Source organism: Akebia trifoliata, chromosome 4 (assembly GCF_017979445.1).
Source record: "Akebia trifoliata isolate Shusen 1 chromosome 4, ASM1797944v1, whole genome shotgun sequence".
Classification (NCBI taxonomy): Eukaryota; Viridiplantae; Streptophyta; class Magnoliopsida; order Ranunculales; family Lardizabalaceae; genus Akebia; species Akebia trifoliata.
Window position 1 is genome coordinate 11,728,317 of NC_141378.1, and position 20,795 is coordinate 11,749,111.

At 40.0% G+C, this 20,795-nt stretch overlaps 5 pseudogenes; all 5 read left to right on the forward strand.

Annotated features, from left to right (window-relative positions):
* Positions 1-763: 763 nt before the first annotated feature.
* LOC147403794 (subtilisin-like protease SBT3 pseudogene) lies at positions 764-3,064 on the forward strand (annotated as a pseudogene).
* A 2,133-nt stretch (positions 3,065-5,197) lies between these two features.
* Positions 5,198-7,421, forward strand: LOC147403795 (subtilisin-like protease SBT3 pseudogene; annotated as a pseudogene).
* A 2,989-nt stretch (positions 7,422-10,410) lies between these two features.
* On the forward strand, positions 10,411-12,711 carry LOC147403796 (subtilisin-like protease SBT1.7 pseudogene; annotated as a pseudogene).
* A 387-nt stretch (positions 12,712-13,098) lies between these two features.
* On the forward strand, positions 13,099-15,598 carry LOC147403797 (subtilisin-like protease SBT3 pseudogene; annotated as a pseudogene).
* Positions 15,599-18,272: 2,674 nt separating this feature from the next.
* LOC147403798 (subtilisin-like protease SBT3 pseudogene) lies at positions 18,273-20,576 on the forward strand (annotated as a pseudogene).
* Positions 20,577-20,795: the final 219 nt, after the last annotated feature.

Here is a 20,795-nt window from a genome sequence, read left to right on the forward strand (position 1 = left end):
TTTTAAATATTTAACAAGTTAATATATTTTATCTGATTCATCCAAGTCGATTCACGACTCAACATCATGACTTGACTTCATAGACCATATTTTTAAAACTCAAGAACTTGACTCTACTCGAATATCCACTAAGCCAACTCTGATAAGCCACAAGTATATTAATTTTAATTTTTTTTAATATTTTATATAACCAAATAACCTAGTGGGTGTTTTTACCCGACTCATCATCTGCACAATTTTGAGCTGACTTGATCGAGTTGATGAATTTATTATTTGCAAAGTTGACTCGATAAGTCGGTTCCATCATGTTTGGTGGACCGAGTCCAATCGAGGCGAGTCGACTTGGCATGTTCTGAAACTATGCCATGGACATTACGGTCGGGCCGAGTTTTTGAGTTTTAAAATTATGATCCAAAGTTTCAAAACTAAAAACCAGAAGCTATGACATCCCTCCTTGCAGTCTTAGTTGTGAAAATTGCCGGCCTCAACATGCTTTTTGGTGTGTAGTTCCAAGTTTCTACCTATGTCCCAGAGAAGGCAAATATTCAGAGATCAGTGGGCCCAAAAAAAAACAACAACAAATGGTAGAAAGACACGTGGAGTACTGAAGAAGAGAACCCTTGTTTGTTTTTGTCGCCAAAAACTAATTATTACAACTCATTTTAATCGATTTTATCGATCTCTTTGAACCTATTACCTTGGAAGACTTCCTTTATATAGATAGATATTACTCGCATAAACCTCAATCAATGTTCTCCCAACCATGGAACACATCACCACCACAATGCTTCTCTGCTCTCTTTTCCTTCACTTTTACATCTCCACATCATCTTCTAGCGTGGAACAGCGTCGGACATACATCATCCACATGGACAAATCAGCAATGCCATCGCCATTCTCCACCCACCATAGTTGGTACACCTCAACACTCTCCTCACTATCAGCACCAGATGGCATTACACCAACCCATCTCTACACCTACAACCATGTGATGGATGGCTTCAGTGCCGTGCTGTCCCCGTCCCAGCTCGATCAGCTAGAACAAATGCCATCTCACATTGCCACCTACCCAGAAACATTCGGTCAGCTACACACCACCCACACCACAAAGTTTTTAGGCCTAAGCAAACATACGGGATTGTGGCCTGAAGCAAAGTTTGGTGATGACATGATCATTGGTATTTTAGACACTGGAATCTGGCCCGAGAGCCAAAGTTTCAATGATCATGATATGCCACCAGTGCCCGAACGATGGCGTGGTGCTTGTGAGATCGGGACTGAGTTCAATTCCTCAAATTGTAATCGTAAACTTATCGGAGCCCGTTCTCTTAGCAATGGGAGGAAGCAAATAGGACTAAGCATATCGACCAATGACTATGATTCTCCAAGGGACTTCTTTGGACATGGGAGCCACACTTCATCAACTGCAGCTGGAAGCCGAGTGCCGTACGCTGACTACTTTGGATACGCAAAAGGTACTGCAATTGGGGTTGCACCTCTTTCTCGGCTCGCCATGTACAAAGTGATTTTCTTCAATGACACTTTTGAATCAGCTTCAAGTGACACGTTAGCTGGTATGGATCAAGCCATAGAAGATGGTGTGGATCTTATGTCGTTGTCATTGGGATTTCAGGGAACAAGTTTTTATGACAACCCAATTGCATTGGGAGCATTTGCAGCCATGGAAAAAGGGATCTTTGTGGCTTGTTCTGCTGGAAATAGTGGCCCTGATGCTTATACTATCGATAATGGTGCTCCTTGGATCACAACCATCGGTGCTGGGACTATTGATAGAGACTATGTTGCTTATGTGACTCTCGGCGAAGGCATTGCAACCATTGAAGGAAAGTCAATATATCGTGAGGACTTGTTGGTCTCAGGTGTCCCCCTTTATTATGGACATGGCAACACAAGCAAGGAGAATTGTGATTCTTTCTCTCTCAGCCCAGAAGAAGTGTCTAACAAGATTGTTTTCTGCAAGTTCAATAACAACTCGGATGTTTTTCAACAAATGTTTGAAATAAACAGAACTGGTGCTGAAGGAGCAATCTTCGCAACTGACTTGGTAAGGTTATTGGCTAGCTATAATTTCTTCTTGCCTTTTGTGGCCATAAGCCCGATTGAAGGTGAAATAGTGGAGGAGTACTACATAAACAAGGCAGCGAAACCACCAACAGTGGACATCAAGTTTCAGATTACAGTGTTGGGTACTAAACCGGCTCCTATGGTAGCTGATTTCTCATCACGAGGACCTAATGGTTTAGCTCCAATGATTTTAAAGCCTGATATATTTGCTCCCGGAGTAGATGTCTTGGCTGCATGGGTACCTAATAGGGGAGGCGGACGAATTGGGAATCGAATCTTGCTCACTGATTATGCCCTATTGTCAGGTACATCCATGTCATCACCCCATGCAGTCGGCATTGCTGCTTTACTGAAAGCAGCACACCGAGATTGGAGTTCTGCTTCCATCCGATCCGCAATGATGACCACTGCTGATTTGATCGATAATACCAAAGGAGGGATCATTGACATGGCTATAGGAACACCTGGGACCCCTCTTGATTTTGGAGCAGGGCATATAAACCCTACCAAGGCGATGGACCCGGGTCTTGTTTATGACATAGAGGTACAAGATTACATCAATTTCTTATGTGGGATGAACTATACTAGTAAGCAAATAAGGGTTATTACTAGGAGATCGAATTACAATTGTGATCAGGCTAATCTTGACCTGAATTATCCATCGTTCATCGTCATCCTCAACAACACCAACACAACTAGTTACACCTTTAAGAGGGTGTTGACAAACGTTGATGATTCTCAATCAGTATATCGGGCAGTGGTGTGGGCTCCAACGGGCATGAAAATTGTTGTGGAGCCCATGACACTATCCTTCGGAAGTAAGTACAGCAAAGCTGAGTTTTCATTGACAGTTGAGGTTAGTTTAACAGGTTTTAAAACTCGAAGTAATTACATAGGGAACTATGGGTATCTCAGCTGGTATGAAGTTCATGGGAAGCATGTTGTAAGAAGTCCCATAGTTTCTGCCTTTGCTCCCTAAGCCATTATTTATAAGTTTCAGATATGGGTATGGGTGTTTAGGTGTTGTATTTTCGTAGTGGATGGTTTTGAAACATTTTTAATTTTGAATAATGTTGTGACCATGGTCATTACAGCTTCCTTTGGGAGAAAATTATTTTCATCCATAATATTGCTTCTACAAAATCACTTCTCTTTGAATCAATTATACATAATTGGCTTTGTGATTATAAAATTGTATGAGTCGTGATAATTTGACTCCCCCATGTGACATACTCAAAATACTCTCCTGTCGTGGTATGGGCTAGAACCATAGATTATATGCCTCGGGATACACATGCATCGATTTTATGGAGATGTGCATGTGTATCCCGAGGGATAAAATCTAGGGTTGTAGCACATGCCATGTTCGGAGAGTATTTTGAGTATGCCCCGTGGGGGAGTCAGAAAATCATTACTCAAATTGTATATATACTAGATCGACAAAAGGCAAGTATTGATTACAAAGTGTAGCGCAATTCTCCTGTAGCCCATATCATTACTAGGTCGAATGCCTTGCTTCAGACTTTTGAAACACATTCCTTATAATATAAAGTGCAGGGGGATTTTCTATGGTCTAATCTTGAAGGTAGTAAGAAAAATTGTGAAGAAATGAGTCTTAGGTCTAAGAGCGGAAAATGGCAACAATGAAGGATTCATGGCTTGTAGTACACCTTATTAAAATGTTTAATATCAAGAGTTCTAAAATATTTAATAATTTGTGGAGAACAAAAGAGTAAATTTTAGTTATTTTAAAAGCAAAACACTTTCCTTACTAACTAAGATCTTAAATTTTACTAGAGCTCGTTGAGCTCCAATGGCTTAATCCAACATCACAACCCTTTAGATTTCATGGAAAAACTCGATCAGACCCCAAAAAAAAAAAAAAAATTCAAATTTTTTTTTTTTGGGGGCTTGATCCAAGGTTTTGAAAATGGATGGATATTGAGCTTCCAAAGGTGAAAATAACTATTTTTTGAATTTTTTTTCGAAATTCATGACATTTTGTCCTATACAACTTTGTAGCATTGGAATATGTTTTTGGATGCCTCAAGATGAGCTCAAGGACCTTAGTAAGATTAGTATGAGTAATTAACTCCACTATGAGGACATTGGATTGTAGTTAAGTTTTCGAGTTTTAAAACCATGATCCAAACCATAGTCTTAACTCATCGAGTTGAATTGAAACTTGGCCAAGTCAATTGAACTTGATTGGATTTTGAGATGAATCGGGTCCAATCTAGATGGAACCAACTCACCGAGTCAATTTTTTGAATCGTAGAGTCGACTTGAAAATGCACTGAGTCAGGTAAAAAACTTGATCGAGCTTTTTGGTTATACAAAAATAAAAATTATATTCATATATTTATAAAATTAATATATTTTTATTTGACTAATCCAAATTGTCATGATTAGTGGACATCAGAGTCGAATCAAATTTTCAAGTTTTTAAACTAGGAAAATACTAGTGATTGAGGCTCTTCATCATACTGAAACTTGAAAAAAGTTTACTAATACCTAAAAGATCAGTCTTGAACACTTGGTGACATTTGTTTTTCCAATACTCATCTTAATCATCTATTTGATGGAGAGCCTGCAACCATGGATTGAGGCTAGAAAAATCCTTAAAACTATGATCCAAAATAAAATGCCAGAAGATACAACATCCTCCTTGCTGGCCTCAAATATTGAAATCTATATACCAGAATTTAAAGATCAAGATGCTTTGTTTGGTGCATGGTTCCACCAAAGAGAACGCAAATATTCATACTTTTTTTTGGATAAGTAGAAATATTCATACTTCAACTGGCCCAAAACTACACCAAATGGCAAAAGGACACTTGAGTACCTAAGTAAAGGACCCACCCTTACCCTTATTAAATTTGTTTAGTTTTGTCTCCAAAACTAATTATTGGGAACTCTAATTGTTCTCCCATCTTAAATGTTCGTTTTATGGATAGCCTGAAACACTAGTTGATGTCTTTATTGTATAAATAGTCACAAATGTTCAACTAATGTTCCATGTCCCTAACCATGGAACACATTACTATTATCAACCTTCTCTCTCTCTCTCTCTCTCTCTCTTCTCTCTCACACCTCCACATCATCTTCCACCATGGAACAACGTCGGAAGTACATCATCCACATGGACAAATCAGCATTGCCGTCGCCATTCTCCACCCACCATAGTAGGTATACCTCAACACTCTCTTCACTACCAGCTTCAGATGGCATTGCCCCAACCCATCTCTACACCTACAACCATGTGACGGATCGCTTCAGTGCCGTGCTGTCCCCGTCTCAGCTCGATCAGCTGGAACGAATGCCATGTCACATTGCCACGTACCCAGAAACATTTGGTCAACTCCACACCACTCACACCCCACAGTTTCTAGGCCTAAAGAAACATACTGGATTGTGGCGAGCTGCAGTGTTTGGTGATGACACGATCATCGGTATTATCGACACTGGAATCTGGCCTGAGAGCCAAAGTTTCAATGATCATGGTATGCCGGCAGTGCCTGAACGATGGCGAGGTGCCTGTGAGATCGGGACTGAGTTCAATTCCTCAAATTGTAATCGAAAACTAATCGGAGCTCGTTCTTTCAGTAAAGGGATAAAGAACCTAGGCGAAAATGTATCAGCCATCGATGACTATGATTCACCAAGAGATTTCTTTGGGCATGGCACCCACACTTCGTCCACCGCAGCTGGGAGCCTAGTGCCAGATGCTGACTACTTTGGATACGCAAAGGGTACCGCAATTGGGGTTGCACCTCTTGCTCGCCATGCTATGTACAAATCAATTTTCTCCAATGTTGTTGATGGATCAGCGGCGAGTGATACATTAGCTGGCATGGATCAGGCCATAGAAGATGGCGTGGATCTCATGTCGTTGTCATTGGGATTTTCTGAAACAAGTTTTTATGAAAACCCAATTGCATTGGGAGAATTTGCAGCCATGGAGAAAGGGATCTTTGTGGCTTGTTCTGCTGGAAATAGTGGCCCTGATGCTTACACTGTGCTTAATGGTGCTCCTTGGATCACGAAGGTCGGTGCAGGGACTATCGATAGAAATTATGTCGCTCATGTGACTCTCGGCGAGAATGTTGCAACCATTAAAGGAAGATCAGTTTATCCTGAGAACTTGTTAGTATCAGGTGTCCACCTTTATTATGGATATGGTAATAATAGTGAAGAGATTAGTGATTTCTACTCTTTAAACCCGAAAGATGTGTCTGACAAGATTGTTTTCTGCAAGCTCAGTATGAAATCGAATATATCTCAACAATTGGATGAAGTAAATAGAACAGGTGCTGTAGGAGCAATCTTCGCAACTGATTCCACACAGTTCTTGCATCGCAATATATTCTTTAAACCATTTGTGATCATTAGCCCGATTGACAGAAAGGTTGTAGAGGAATACATAACAAAAGCGGAGCAAACACCAAGTGTGGATATCAAATTTCAGATAACAGTGTTGGGCTATAAGCCAGCTCCTCAGGTGGCCTTCTTCTCTTCACGAGGACCTTCTATAGCTCCGATGATTTTGAAGCCTGACATATTAGCCCCTGGGGTTGAAATCTTGGCAGCATGGGCTCCCAATAGAAAAAGTGCCGCAATTGGGAACAATTATTTGCTCACTGATTATACCCTACTTTCGGGTACGTCCATGTCGTCCCCTCATATTGTAGGCATAGCTGCATTGCTAAAAGCAGCGCATCGTGATTGGAGTTCCGCTGCCATCCGATCTGCAATGATGACCACTGCAGATTTGATCGATAATACAAATGGAGGGATTTTTGACATGACTACAGGAACATCGGCGACCCCTCTTGATTTCGGAGGAGGGCATGTAAACCCTAACAAGGCAATGGACACAGGTCTTATTTATGATTCAGAAATGGAGGATTACGGTTAATTTCCTGTGTGGACTGAACTACACTAGTAAGCAAATAAGGATAATTAGTAGGAGATCAAATTACACTTGTGATCAGGCTAATCTTGACCTCAATTATCCATCGTTCATCGTCATCCTCAACAACACCAACACGACTAGTTACACCTTTAAGAGGGTGTTGACAAATGTTGATGATTCTCAATCGGTATATTGTGCAGTGGTGTGGGCTCCAACGGGCATGAAGATTGTTGTGGAACCCATGACACTGTCCTTCGGATGTAAGTACAACAAAGCTGAGTTTTCAGTAACAGTTGAGATTAATTTAGCAGGTTTTAATGCTCAAAGTAAATACATTGGAAATTATGGGAATCTCAGCTGGTATGAAGTTAATGGGAAGCATGTTGTAAGAAGTCCCATAGTTTCTGCCTTTGCTCCCTAAGCCATTGTTTATGGATTTCGGATATGGGTATGGGCACAGGTGTTGTATTTTTGTACTAGCTATTTTGTATAATGTTATGATCATGGTCACTACAGCTTCCTTTGGGAGAGCATTATCTTTTAACAGTAGTGCTTCTACAAAATCACTTCTCATTGAATCACTTATACATAATTGAGTCCAGAATTGAAAAAAAAAATGTGTGTCTACTGCATCGAAAATTTGTAATAGTGATAATGATTACGATGGTGTGTAATGTATGAAGATTGGACTGGGTGTGCATGGAGCAACATACGAATCTTATGTGAATGGGTAAATTTGGTGGAAAAGTATCACGGTCATGTAGGTTCAACAACAGAATTATCATTTGGGGAACTACTTTCAGCCCAAGTAATGCAAAATTCATCTCTACTAGTGTTGATTTCTTCATTAAGTTGTTGGTAGCAATGGCAGCCAAGCTAACTGAAGATCGTGAAATAATAGAAGGGATGGGTGGGGGCACAATGTGAAAAAATCCTATATTTGACAGTCCAAGGCTGTCGAATTTTATAAAATTTGACGGACCAAGGCGTCAAAATTTTCATGGTCAAATTTTATTTTTTGACGGATCAAAATCATCAAATTAATAGAGGATGGGAGAAATTTGATGGCTCTAAGCTGTTGAATTGGGGAACATAAAAAATTTCAATGGTCATGGCCAGTTGAAATTTGGCTTCTAAAATTTGTGGGCTTTGGCCCGTCAAATTTTCTTGTCAAAATTTAAGTTTTTACATAGTGGGGGTATTTTCTGGTATAGTCCAACATCCCATGTTAAACTGATTGAAACATTTTTTTCAAGGTTAATCTCTCTTTGAAAATGAGTGCAAGGCTTGCAACCATGATGAGGGATGAGGGATGAGGGATGAGGGAGTCTAGTTCAAGAATTTGACTTTAGTCCGAAAGTCTTCACAGAGACCACTAATTAACCAATTCACACCATGTCAAGTTTGGCTAAAAATATGGCGAGGTATTCCATTTGTGTCAGCCATGGTATATATATTTTTTGAATCTTAGAGTTTCCGACTAAGGTGGGAATGACGGATTGGCTGTTGTTGATGTTGTTAGGCTCTCCCGATCATGACCGAGAAGTTATTGCATCATCTCCAAAGCTAATTGCTTGTCATTTCTTAATGTGCCCTTGTGCTGTTGAACAACACTCTCTTTTGATGGATACTCAAATATAAAATGCAAAAATAAAAATAAAGAATTTAAGGGAGGAGAACGATCATATATAAGGGGTTTATATAGGAACAATGTTGTTTTGATGACCGTTTTCTACATGCCAGGCAGCCCGATGTGTTTAATCTCCAAATATAAAACCGTGTCATGCACGTAGACACCATATGTTGCAATAGGAATGGGACAACGTTCTGGATTGAGACTCACTTCTTATTACCATTCAAATGTTATATATGAAAAATCAACAAAACAAGAGTGCAGTAATAGCATGACATCAAAATATCTGATGTCCTAGTTGAATGGAAAGAGTCCTCGTTAGAATGACATGAAAACAAATGCACACCAATAACATTAATTAATGAGATGCCTTGTAGGGGTGATCATAGAGATTGTCCAGATATCACAACAATGACATTCCTTCTTGTGTAGATGAGAATGATGGGACAAAGGATGGTAATTGTATGGGCGAGAGTTTAATTCCCCGTTTCTAAATATACAATTAATTAATGGAACAACATCCTAACGAAGTTTATCGACAAAAAATGAAATAAAAAAAGACATAACATTTGTTGATGTGGTTCATCGAGACATTGCGGATTACATCCGAACCAATCCACTAAGGTATTCTGATTACAAATCTCACTCTTACAATTTCTGCTCCGTAAGTCATTCCTTCCATTTTCCCCTTCCCATTGTATTTTTGGTTCCCCCGCCCCAAAACCTGACGCTCTTTGTACTACTCCCCCCCCCAAATAATGTTGGAGTGCATATAACCATAGATTTTTACCTTGTGTATCTTGAAGAAAAAGATCTATGTTCTATGCATTGCCACAAAAGGGAGTGTACAAAGAGCGTCAGGTTTTGGGGCATTAGATAAAAACTTGATCAAGTTTTTTGATTATGTAAAATATTTTTGTCAACAGATCTAGGGTTGGTAACGAATCGGTTCACTATTGGATCAATGCCACTCCGATCAGATTCGAATGGATTAATAAATATGTGAACCAAATTTGTTCCGTTTCATTTCATCCTTAATCTAAAATCGATCCGATCCGAACACATGTCTTATTTTCAAAAAAAATCTACTTTCCTACTACAAATATAAAGAAAAATAAAAAAGACTAAAACATTTTATCTATATGTATTTATATGAAATTAAGAATAATAATAATAATTTATTGAAAGATGTTCGGATCGGATTGGAGTAGATCCGAATCCGATCCGAAATCATTTTGAATCTAAGATTTCAATTTGAATCCGATTCGAAAATCCATTTTTTTCCGGATCGGACCAGTTCAGGCATCAAATATATTTCGGTTCATTGTCATTCCTTTAAAGATCTTAATTTTATAACATTCTAAATTATTTTTAAATATTTATGAAAGTAACATATTTTTATTTGGCTAATGCGATTTGACACAACTCAAGGGACATCTGAGTCGGGTCAAGTTTTTGAATTTTAAAATTATGATACAAGCAAAATGCCACAAGCACCAACATCGATCCTCTTTGCCGGCCTCAAATACCAGAATTTACAAATCAAGATGCTTTTTCGGGTGTATGGTTCCACCAAAGAGAAGGCAAATATTCATTGGTAAGTGGGCCCAAAAAATTATTCAACTAATGAAAAAAGGACACGTGGAGTTTTGAAGTAGAGTCTCTATACTCCAGAAGTGTTGGTTTGATGGAGAGCCTCAAACGTTGGTTTACGCAAGTGTCTTTTCCTATATATATTCAAGTATACACTTTCAATTGATGTACTACGGCCCTAACCATGGAACAAATCACAGCTATCCACCTTCTCTTCTCTCTCTTCCTTCTCTCTTACATCTCTACATCATTTTCCACGGTGGAACAACTTCGGACATACATCATACACATGGACAAATCAGCAATGCCATCGCCATTCTCCACCCACCATAGCTGGTACACCTCAACACTCTCTTCACTATCAGCTTCAGATGGCATTGCCCCAACCCATCTCTACACCTACAACCATGTTATGGATGGCTTCAGTGCAGTGCTGTCCCCATCCCAGCTCGAACAGCTGGAGCAAATGCCATGTCACATTGCCACGTACCCTGAAACATTTGGTCAGCTCCACACCACCCACACCACACAGTTTCTAGGCCTAAACAAACATTCTGGATTGTGGCCAGAAGCAATGTTTGGTGATGACATGATCATAGGTGTTGTTGACACTGGTATCTGGCCCGAGAGTGAGAGTTTCAATGATCATGGTATGCCACCGGTGCCCAAACGATGGCGTGGTGCCTGTGAGACTGGAACTGAGTTCAATTCCTCAAATTGTAATCGTAAACTTATCGGAGCTCGTTCTTTTAGTAAAGGGAGGAAGCAGTTGGGACTAAACATATCGAACACCCATGACTATGACTCTCCAAGGGATTCCTATGGGCATGGCTCCCACACTTCATCGACCGCAGCTGGAAGTCGAGTGCCAGATGCTAACTACTTTGGATACGCAAAGGGTACTGCAATTGGGGTTGCACCGCTTGCACGGCTCGCCATGTACAAAGTGGTTTTCTATGGTGACGATGTTGATTCAGCGGCAAGTGACACATTAGCCGGTATAGATCAGGCAATAGAAGATGGTGTGGATATCATTTCGTTGTCATTGGGATTTCCTGGAACACAATTTTACGAAAATCCAATTGCATTGGGAGCATTTGCAGCCATGGAGAAAGACATCTTTGTGGCTTGTTCTGCTGGAAATAGTGGCCCTGATGCTTACACTATAATAAATGGCGCTCCTTGGTTCACAACTGTCGGTGCAGGGACTATCGATAGAGATTATGTTGCTTATGTGACTCTTGGTGAAGGTGGTGCAACCATTAAAGGTAAATCAATTTATCCTGAAGACTTGTTAGTGTCAGGTGTCCCCCTTTATAATGGGCATGGTAATACAAGCAAGGAGAACTGTGATTTCAACTCTCTCAATCCGAAAGAAGTGTCTGGAAAGATTGTTTTCTGCAAGTTCAACAACAAATCAGATATTTTTGAACAAATGAATGAAGTAAACAGAACAGGTGCTGCAGGAGCAATCTTTGCCACTGACTCGATGAAGTTCTTGGATACCTATAATTTTTTTATGCCATTTGTAGCCATAAGCCTGATTGATGAAAAGATAGTGGAGGAGTACATCAACAAGACTTCGAATCCACCAACTGTGGACATCAAGTTTCTGATAACAGTGTTGGGTACTAAATCGGCTCCTCAGGTGGTCGAATTTACATCACGAGGACCTAATCCTTCAGCTCCGATGATTTTGAAGCCAGATATATTAGCCCCTGGAGTAAATATCTTGGCTGCATGGGCACCTAACAAAAGAGGTGCACAAATTGGGAATCGCCAGCTGCTTACTGATTATGCGTTATTATCAGGTACATCCATGTCGTCTCCCCACGTGGCTGGCATTGCTGCATTGCTAAAATCGGCACACCGTAATTGGAGTGCTGCTTCCATCAGATCGGCATTGATGACCACAGCTGATTTGATTGATAATACACAAGGAGGGATCATTGACATGGCTACAGGAACATCTGGGACCCCTCTTGATTTTGGTGGGGGGCATATAAACCCTAACAAGGCAATGAACCCAGGTCTTGTTTACGATATAGAGGTGCAGGACTACATCAATTTCTTGTGTGGGATGAACTACACTAGTAAGCAAATAAGGGTTATTACCAGGAGAACGAATTACACTTGTGATCAGGCTAATCTCGACCTCAATTATCCATCGTTCATCGTCATTCTTAACAACACTAACACAACTAGTTACACCTTTAAGAGGGTGTTGACTAATGTTGCTGATTCTCAATCAGTATATCATGCAGTGGTGTGGGCTCCAACAGGCATGAAAATTATTGTGGAGCCCATAACACTCTCCTTCGAAACAAAGTACAGCAAATCTGAGTTTTCAGTGACAGTTGAGGTTAATTTGACAGGTATTAAGGTTAAAAGTGATTACATAGGGAGCTATGGATATCTCAGCTGGTATGAAGTTAATGGGAAACATATTGTAAGAAGTCCCATAGTTTCTGCCTTTGCTCCCTAAGCCATCGTTTTCAGATTTTGAAGGGTATGGGCACGAGTGTTTAGGTGTTGTATTGAAACCATCCTCCACCCTGGGTGTACACGATCTGGAAATTTACCATGTCAAATTTCAATAAAAAATATTGTGAGATTTTCGAGTCAACCCTAAGGTGGGAATGAAGGATTGGCTGTTGTTGATGTTGTTAGGTTCTTCCAGTCCCCATCACGAGCAAGAAGTTGTTGCATCATGTTATTATATATATATATATATATATATAAAATGGGACGTATTCATTTTAATATACCTTCAACTAATGTTCCGATCTCCCTAACCATGGAACACATCACCACTGCCAATCTTCTTTTCTCTCTCTTCTTTCTCTCTTACATTTCCACATCATCTTCTACCATGGAACAATGTGGGACATACATCGTCCACGTGGAAAAATCAGCAATGCCGTCGTCGTTCTCCACCCAACATAGACCTCAACGCTCTCTTCACTATCAGCTTCAGATGGCATTGCCCCAACCCATCTCTACACCTACAACCATGTGATGGATGGCTTCAGTGCCGTGTTGTCCCCATCTCAGCTCGATCAGCTGGAATGAATGCCATCTCACATCGCCACCTACCCGGAAACATTTGGTCAGCTCCACGCCACACACAGCCCACAGTTATTATTGACACTGGTATCTGGCCTGAGAGTGAGAGTTTCAATGATCATGATATGCCACTAGTACCCAAACGGTGGCATGGTGCCTGTGAAAATTGTAATCGTAAACTTATCACAACTCGTGTTGTGCTACATGCGGCAATTATGGTGAATAATACAAAAAGAAAAAAACAAGATAAAAAATAAGAACACATAGATTTAACGTGGTTCGACGATGTGCCTACATCCACAGGAGCGAGGGGTTGAATTTTCACTATATGTCAAATTAGGGTTACATCATATGAATTTATAGTAAACCCTAGCCGTATAATAGATATTAGAAAATTCTAATAATACCCTTGTACCGTAATGTCCCTGGCAATAAAACAGTAAATTACATCTCAAAAAGCAGATGCCGTTGTTCCACTACGCTTCACTCTCGGCATCAGCCTGCTTTCTCTCTATACGTGATCCACTCAATATGAGTCACATACTACAACAACTCGCTATTTTAATAAAGGGATTAAACAAAGAGCAGACATAGACTTTTCAAACATCGATGATTATGATTCTCCAAGGGATCCCTATGGCCATGGCACCCACACTTCATCGACAACAGCAGGAAATCGAGTGCCTTATGTCGACTACTTTGGATATGCTAAGGGTACAGCAATTGGAGTTGCTCCCCATGCTTGACTCGCCATGTACAACGTATTTTTTTAAAACGAAACGAAAGAATCAGCCTCAAGTGACACATTAGCCGGCATGGATCAGGTCATAGAAGATGGTGTGGATCTCATGTCATTGTCTATTGGATTTATTGAAACAACATTTTATGAAAATCCAATTGTGGTTGGAGCATTTGCAGCCATGGAGAAAGGGATATTTGTGGCATGTTCGGCTGGAAATAGTGGCTCACATGCTTACATAATCTTCAATGGCGCTCCTTGGATCACAGCCATCGGAGCAGGGACTATTGATAGAGATTATGTTGCTTATTATGTGACTCTTGGTGAAGGCGTTGCAACTATTAAAGGAAGATCAGTATTTCCTGAGAACTTATTAGTATCAGGTGTTCCCCTCTTTTATGGACATGGTAATAGAAGCAAAGAGAATTGTGATATTTGCTCTTTAAATCCCAAAGATGTTTCAAACAAGTTTGTTTTCTACAAATTTAGTGATAAATCAAATATATCTCACCAACTCGATGAAGTAAACAGAACAGAAGCTGCAGGAGCAATCTTCGTGACTGATTCCGCACAGTTATTGCGTCCCAATAAATTCTTTATGCCATTTGTTGCCATTAGTCCGATCGACGGAAAGGTGGTGGAAGAATACGTAACAAAAGAGGAGCAACCACCAAGTGTGGATATCAAGTTTCAAATAACAGTGTTGGGTACTAAACTAACTCCTCAGGTGGCATATTTTACGTTACGAGGACCGAATCGTTTAGCTTCGATGATCATTTTGAAGCCAGATATATTAGCACCCGGAGTTGATATCTTGGCGGCATGGGTGCCTAATAGTGGAATTGCACCAATTGGTAACAATCACTTGTTCACTAATTATGCCCTACTGTCCGGTACATCCATGTCATCACCCCATGTGGTTGGCATTGCTGCATTACTAAAATCGGTGCACCGAGATTCGAGTGCCACTGCCATTCGATCTGCAATGATGATCACTGCGGATTTGACTGATAACACGAATGGAGGGATCATTGATATGACCACAGTTACATCAGCAACCCATCTTGATTTTGGAGCAGGGCATGTAAACCCCAACAGTGCTATGGATCCGGGTCTTGTTTATGATATAGAGGTGCAAGACTACATTAATTTCCTATGTGGGATGAACTACACTAGTCAGCAAATAATGGTTATTGTTAGGAGATAGAATTATACTTGTGATCAGGCTAATCTTGACCTCAACTATCCATCGTTCATCGTCATTCTCAACAACACCAACGCGACTAGTTACACCTTTAAAAGGGTGTTGACAAATGGCGTGTACTTTCGATCAGTTTATCATGCAGTTGTGTGGGCTCCAACAGGCATGGAGATGTTTGTGGAGCCCATGACACTCTCCTTCAAAGGTAAATACAGCAAAGCTAAGTTTTCAGTGACAGTTAAGATTTGTTTAGGAGGTTTTAGTGCTCAAAGTGATCACATTGGGAATTATGGGTATCTAATCTCGTATGAACTTAATGGGAATCATGTTTTAAGAAGTCCCATAGTTTCTGCCTTCGCTCACTAATCCTTGTTTTCGGATATGCTCATGGGCATGGGAGTTCGGGTTCTTTTATTTTCATAATTAGTAGTATTTAAACATTTTGGATGGAGAAACTTATGAACTTATGGATTAGAGAGCTCAAAATTACCTTGACAGCACACATTCAAAATCATTCACCAAATCATGGTTTTTTACTGTTACGGTAATTTTTTTATATATTTTTTTAAGATAGTGAGATAACCAGGGAAAAATCTGTATTTTAGCCAATTTGAAATAGAAAAAAAATTATCCATCAAGAAATGATTTTCTATTGAATTTGTAAATACTTTGGAATGATGTGTGCTGTCCTGGTAAATAATATGTAATTTCATCGCATGTTTTGGTAACTACTATTTTGGATATTATAGACAGTTTTGAAATTCATCGAGTTGGCGCGAATCAATTGAATTTTCGAGGTTGAAGGAGTACCAAAGGTGACACTGATTCCACCTTGTTGCATTGGCAACAAAGGTTTTGGCTAATAAAAGGAAGCAGAAAGAAACTTATATGTCTTCAAAATTCCAAAGTGGGCACTTGTTGGTAGCATTTCCTTATCAGAAGCCGAAATGCGTAAATGTTGTTTGGTTCAGCACCTTACTTGTAAAACCATTCAGGGTGACCTTTGTACGTGAGCACACCAGCAATATTTTCAACCTCACTTTCATCATACTCTAAGGAGAAAATCTTCAAAACATCGAGCATAGCTAGGATAGGAGTGTAGTCATGGTTGTCTTAAGAGAATGAAAAACATGATCGGCCTTGGCATCCCAAGTGAAAGTTGATTTTATGCATAACCGTGTCAAAGGTGTACTAGCTGATGTTTCCATTATCCCGCTCGAGCAATTGTGCAGTACTAACCCATTAGGCTTATATATATATATACATATATTTGCTAAGCAAGCTAGAAAGTATATTAATGGCAATCTTTGCAGGAAACCGTTGTATGCTTTAAATAGAGAATCTCTGTCTAGATAAACAACACTTCTAAAGTTAATTTGACACATAGAGGATGTTTCCATTGTACCTTTAAAACCATTGTTAAGTGGTTCTAATGTTGGTCAAAGCTCTCATTATATGAGGATGCCATCAAAATATATAAGAATAAACTTTCAATAATAATAATGATAATAAAAAAGACTTTAAAATGGAATTTATTAGACTCTGAAGAGTTGATGGTGCGACAATCTAAAGGGTGTAACCAAAAGGAAGGAGGTCTTGTTCCAATGAGGGTACTTTGTGTTGATTTGGTTTGGAAGCTAGACGAGTAATGATTGAAAGAACAATGGCTCTCATACCATGAATTAACTCATTCTCTTAATTCTGATTACAGGAACCTTAGTAGATTTTATATTAGAAGCAAATCCTGATCCCCAATCTTGATGGAACAAACTTGTCGAGTCAACTTGGCAAATCATCACTTACTAAACTCGTCAATTAGGTTGAGTCGGGTTGAAACTGCATCAACTCCAGTAAAAAAAACTTGACCGAGTTATTTGGTTGTCTGACAAATTTTTATTTTATATATTTTAAAATAGACAGCACCCTAATTCATATGTAAATCACCGTAGAATTAACACACATCTTGGGGTGCTGTTAGTAAAAGTTTGTGTAGCAACATAACCCTCTTTAAAATATTAAAACTAATTTTAAATTCTTTGTAAAGATAATATATTTTTATTTGATTAATCCAAATTGACTCGACTTATTTTGGACATCTCCGAGTCCAGTCAAATTTTCAGAGTTTTAAAACTAGGGTAGTGTTAAAGGCACCCTAATTATTACCATGGGCACCCCCACACCACAGTCAAATTATTTTGCCTTATATAAGTCAAAAGTTTCGAAATGAGCTGATTTTTTGGTGATGATGCTTTTGATGGATTTTGAAGTTTCAGAATGGGCTGATTTTTGGTGAGGATGATCTCCTCACCATATAGACCATCCTCACCAAAAATCAGCTCATTCCAAAACTTTTACCCCATATGAGACACAAAAATTGGCTTTGGTGTAAGGGTGCCCTTGATAATAACTAGGGTGCCTTTAACACTATCAGTAAAACTATGATCCGAACTAAACTCCACAAGCTGCGACATATCCATCTTGCCGTCTTAAATTTACAAAAATTGCCGGCCTCAAGTATTGTAATCTAAATGCTGCAATTTACAAATCGAGATGCTTTGTTGGCATATAGTTCCACCATAGCGAAGGCAAATATTCACAGATGAGTGGGCCCAAAAACTACACCACAAAGCAACATGACACTGGAGTCCTAAAGTAGAGGGTCCACTCTAATTAAACTTGTTTTTGTTTTGTCCATTTATAGCTTGGAAGACTTCTTAGTTCTTATATATGTTCGAAGTCGATTTTGTTCATCTCTGTTAACTCCATTACCTTGGATTGGAAGACTTCTTATATATGGACGTTAGTAACCTTAAAACATGGTTGATGCTCTCTATCTAACATTGAGTGGAAAAACAAAAATTCTCTATAGATAAGAGTACATATTTTTTAGTGATCTATTTAATGGGAATCTCTAGGAGCATTCTCTCATCTCAACCATTGGTTTGATGGAGAGCCTCAAACGTTAGTTGATCCATCGAGCATAGTGTTTTCCTATATATATGGTCTTAACACCTTCAGCCAATGCACCATGTCCCAAACCATGGAGCACATCACAGCTATCAACCTTCTCTTTTCACTCTTCCTTCTATCTTATATCTCCACTTCATCTTCCACTCTGGAACCACGTCAGGCCTACATTATCCACATGGACAAATCAGCAATGCCGTCGCCCTTCTCCACCCACCATAGTTGGTACACCTCAACACTCTCTTCACTGTCAGCTTTAGATGACATTGCCCCAACCCATCTCTACACTTACAACCATGTGATGGATGGCTTCAGTGCCGTACTCTCCCCATCCCAGCTCAAACAGCTAGAACAAATGCCATCTCACATTGCCACATACCCAGAAACCTTCGGCCACCTCCACACCACCCATACTCCACAGTTTCTAGGCCTAAAGAAACATACTGGATTGTGGTCAGCAGGAGTGTTTGGAGATGACATGATCATCGGTATCATTGACACTGGAATCTGGCCCGAGAGTGAGAGTTTCAATGATCATGGTATGCCACCGGTGCCCCAACGTTGGCGCGGTGCCTGTGAGTCTGGGACCGAGTTCAATTCCTCAAATTGTAATCGAAAACTTATCGGGGCTCGTTCTTTTAGTAAAGGATTGAAACATTTAGGCTTAAACATATCGACTACTGATGATTATGATTCTCCAAGGGACTTCTTTGGGCATGGCTCACACACTTCCTCAATCGCGGCTGGGAGCCGAGTGTCCAATGCTGACTACTTTGGATATGCAAAGGGTACGGCAATTGGCATGGCACCTCTTGCCCGTCTCGCCATGTACAAAGTTTTTTTCTCCAATGACATTACTCATGCTTTAGCGGCAACGGACACATTAGCGGGCATGGATCAGGCCATAGAAGACGGCGTGGATCTCATGTCTTTGTCATTAGGTTATCCTGAAATGCAATTTTATAACAACCCTGTCGCATTGGGAGCATTTGCAGCGATGGAGAAAGGGATCTTTGTGTCTTGTTCAGCTGGAAATAGTGGCCCACGTGCGTACTCTATGTTTAACGGTGCTCCTTGGATCACGACTGTCGGTGCAGGAACTATCGATAGAGATTATGTTGCTTATGTGACTCTCGGCGAAGGCGTTGCAACAATAAAAGGAAAATCAGTTTATCCTGAGAACTTGTTAGTATCAGGTGTCCCCCTCTATTATGGACATGGTAATACAAGCAAGGAGAATTGTGATTCTTACTCTCTCGACCACAAAGATGTTGCTAACAAGATTGTTTTCTGTAAGTTCAATAAAATAACGAGTATATCTCAACAATTGGATGAAGTGAACAGAACAGGTGCTGAAGGAGGAATCTTCGCGACTGATTCTGCACAGTTCTTGCATCGATTATCATTCTTTATGCCATTCGTGGCCATTAGCCCAATCGACGGAAAGGTGGTCGAGGAGTACATAAGAAAAGCAGTGCAACCCCCAACTTTGGACATCAAGTTTCAGATAACAGTGTTGGGTACTAAACCAGCTCCACAAGTGGCTTACTTCTCTTCACGAGGACCTTATCTTACAGCTCCAATGGTTTTGAAGCCAGATATATTAGCCCCCGGAGTTGATATCTTGGCGGCATGGGCACCTAATAGAGTAAGTGCATCAATTGGGAATGACTACTTGCTCTCTGATTATACGCTATTGTCTGGTACATCCATGTCGTCACCCCATGTGATTGGCATTGCTGCATTGATAAAAGCGGCACACCGAGATTGGAGTAGCGCTGCCATCCGTTCTGCAATGATGACTACAGCAGATTTGATCGATAACACGAATGGAGGGATAATTGATATGAATACAGGAACATCAGCGACTCCTCTTGATTTCGGAGCGGGACATATAAACCCTAACAAGGCCATGGATCCAGGTCTTGTTTATGATATGGAGGTGCAGGACTACATCAATTTCCTATGTGGAATGAACTACACTAGCAAACAAATAAAGGTTATTACAAGGAGATCGAATTACATTTGTGATCAGGCTAATGTCGACCTCAATTATCCATCATTCATCGTCATCCTCAACAACACCAACACGACTAGTTACACCTTTAAGAGGGTGTTGACAAATGTCGTTGACTCTCAATCAGTTTATCGTGCAGTGGTGTGGGCTCCAATGGGCATGAAGATTGTTGTAGTTCCCATGACACTCTCCTTCATAAGTAAATACAGCAAAGCTGAGTTCCAAATGACAGTCGAGATTAATTTGGAAGGTTTTGGTGCTCAGAGTGATTACATAGGGAATTATGGGTATCTCAGCTGGCATGAGGTTAATGGGAAGCATGTTGTAAGAAGTCCCATAGTTTCTGCCTTTGCTCCTTAGCAAGGCCATTGTTCATGGGTTTCAGATATATGTATGGGCATGGATGTTTGGGTGCTTTATTTTCATAATAGTTAGTATTTGAATATTTTGGATAGGGGCGTTCTATTTGCAACTACCATTTGTGCTCTATGCGCACACTTAAAGATCCAAATAAAAAATTGTGAAATGATCAAATTGTCCCTGATAAAAAACTCTCCACACCCACCTAAAAAAAGGATA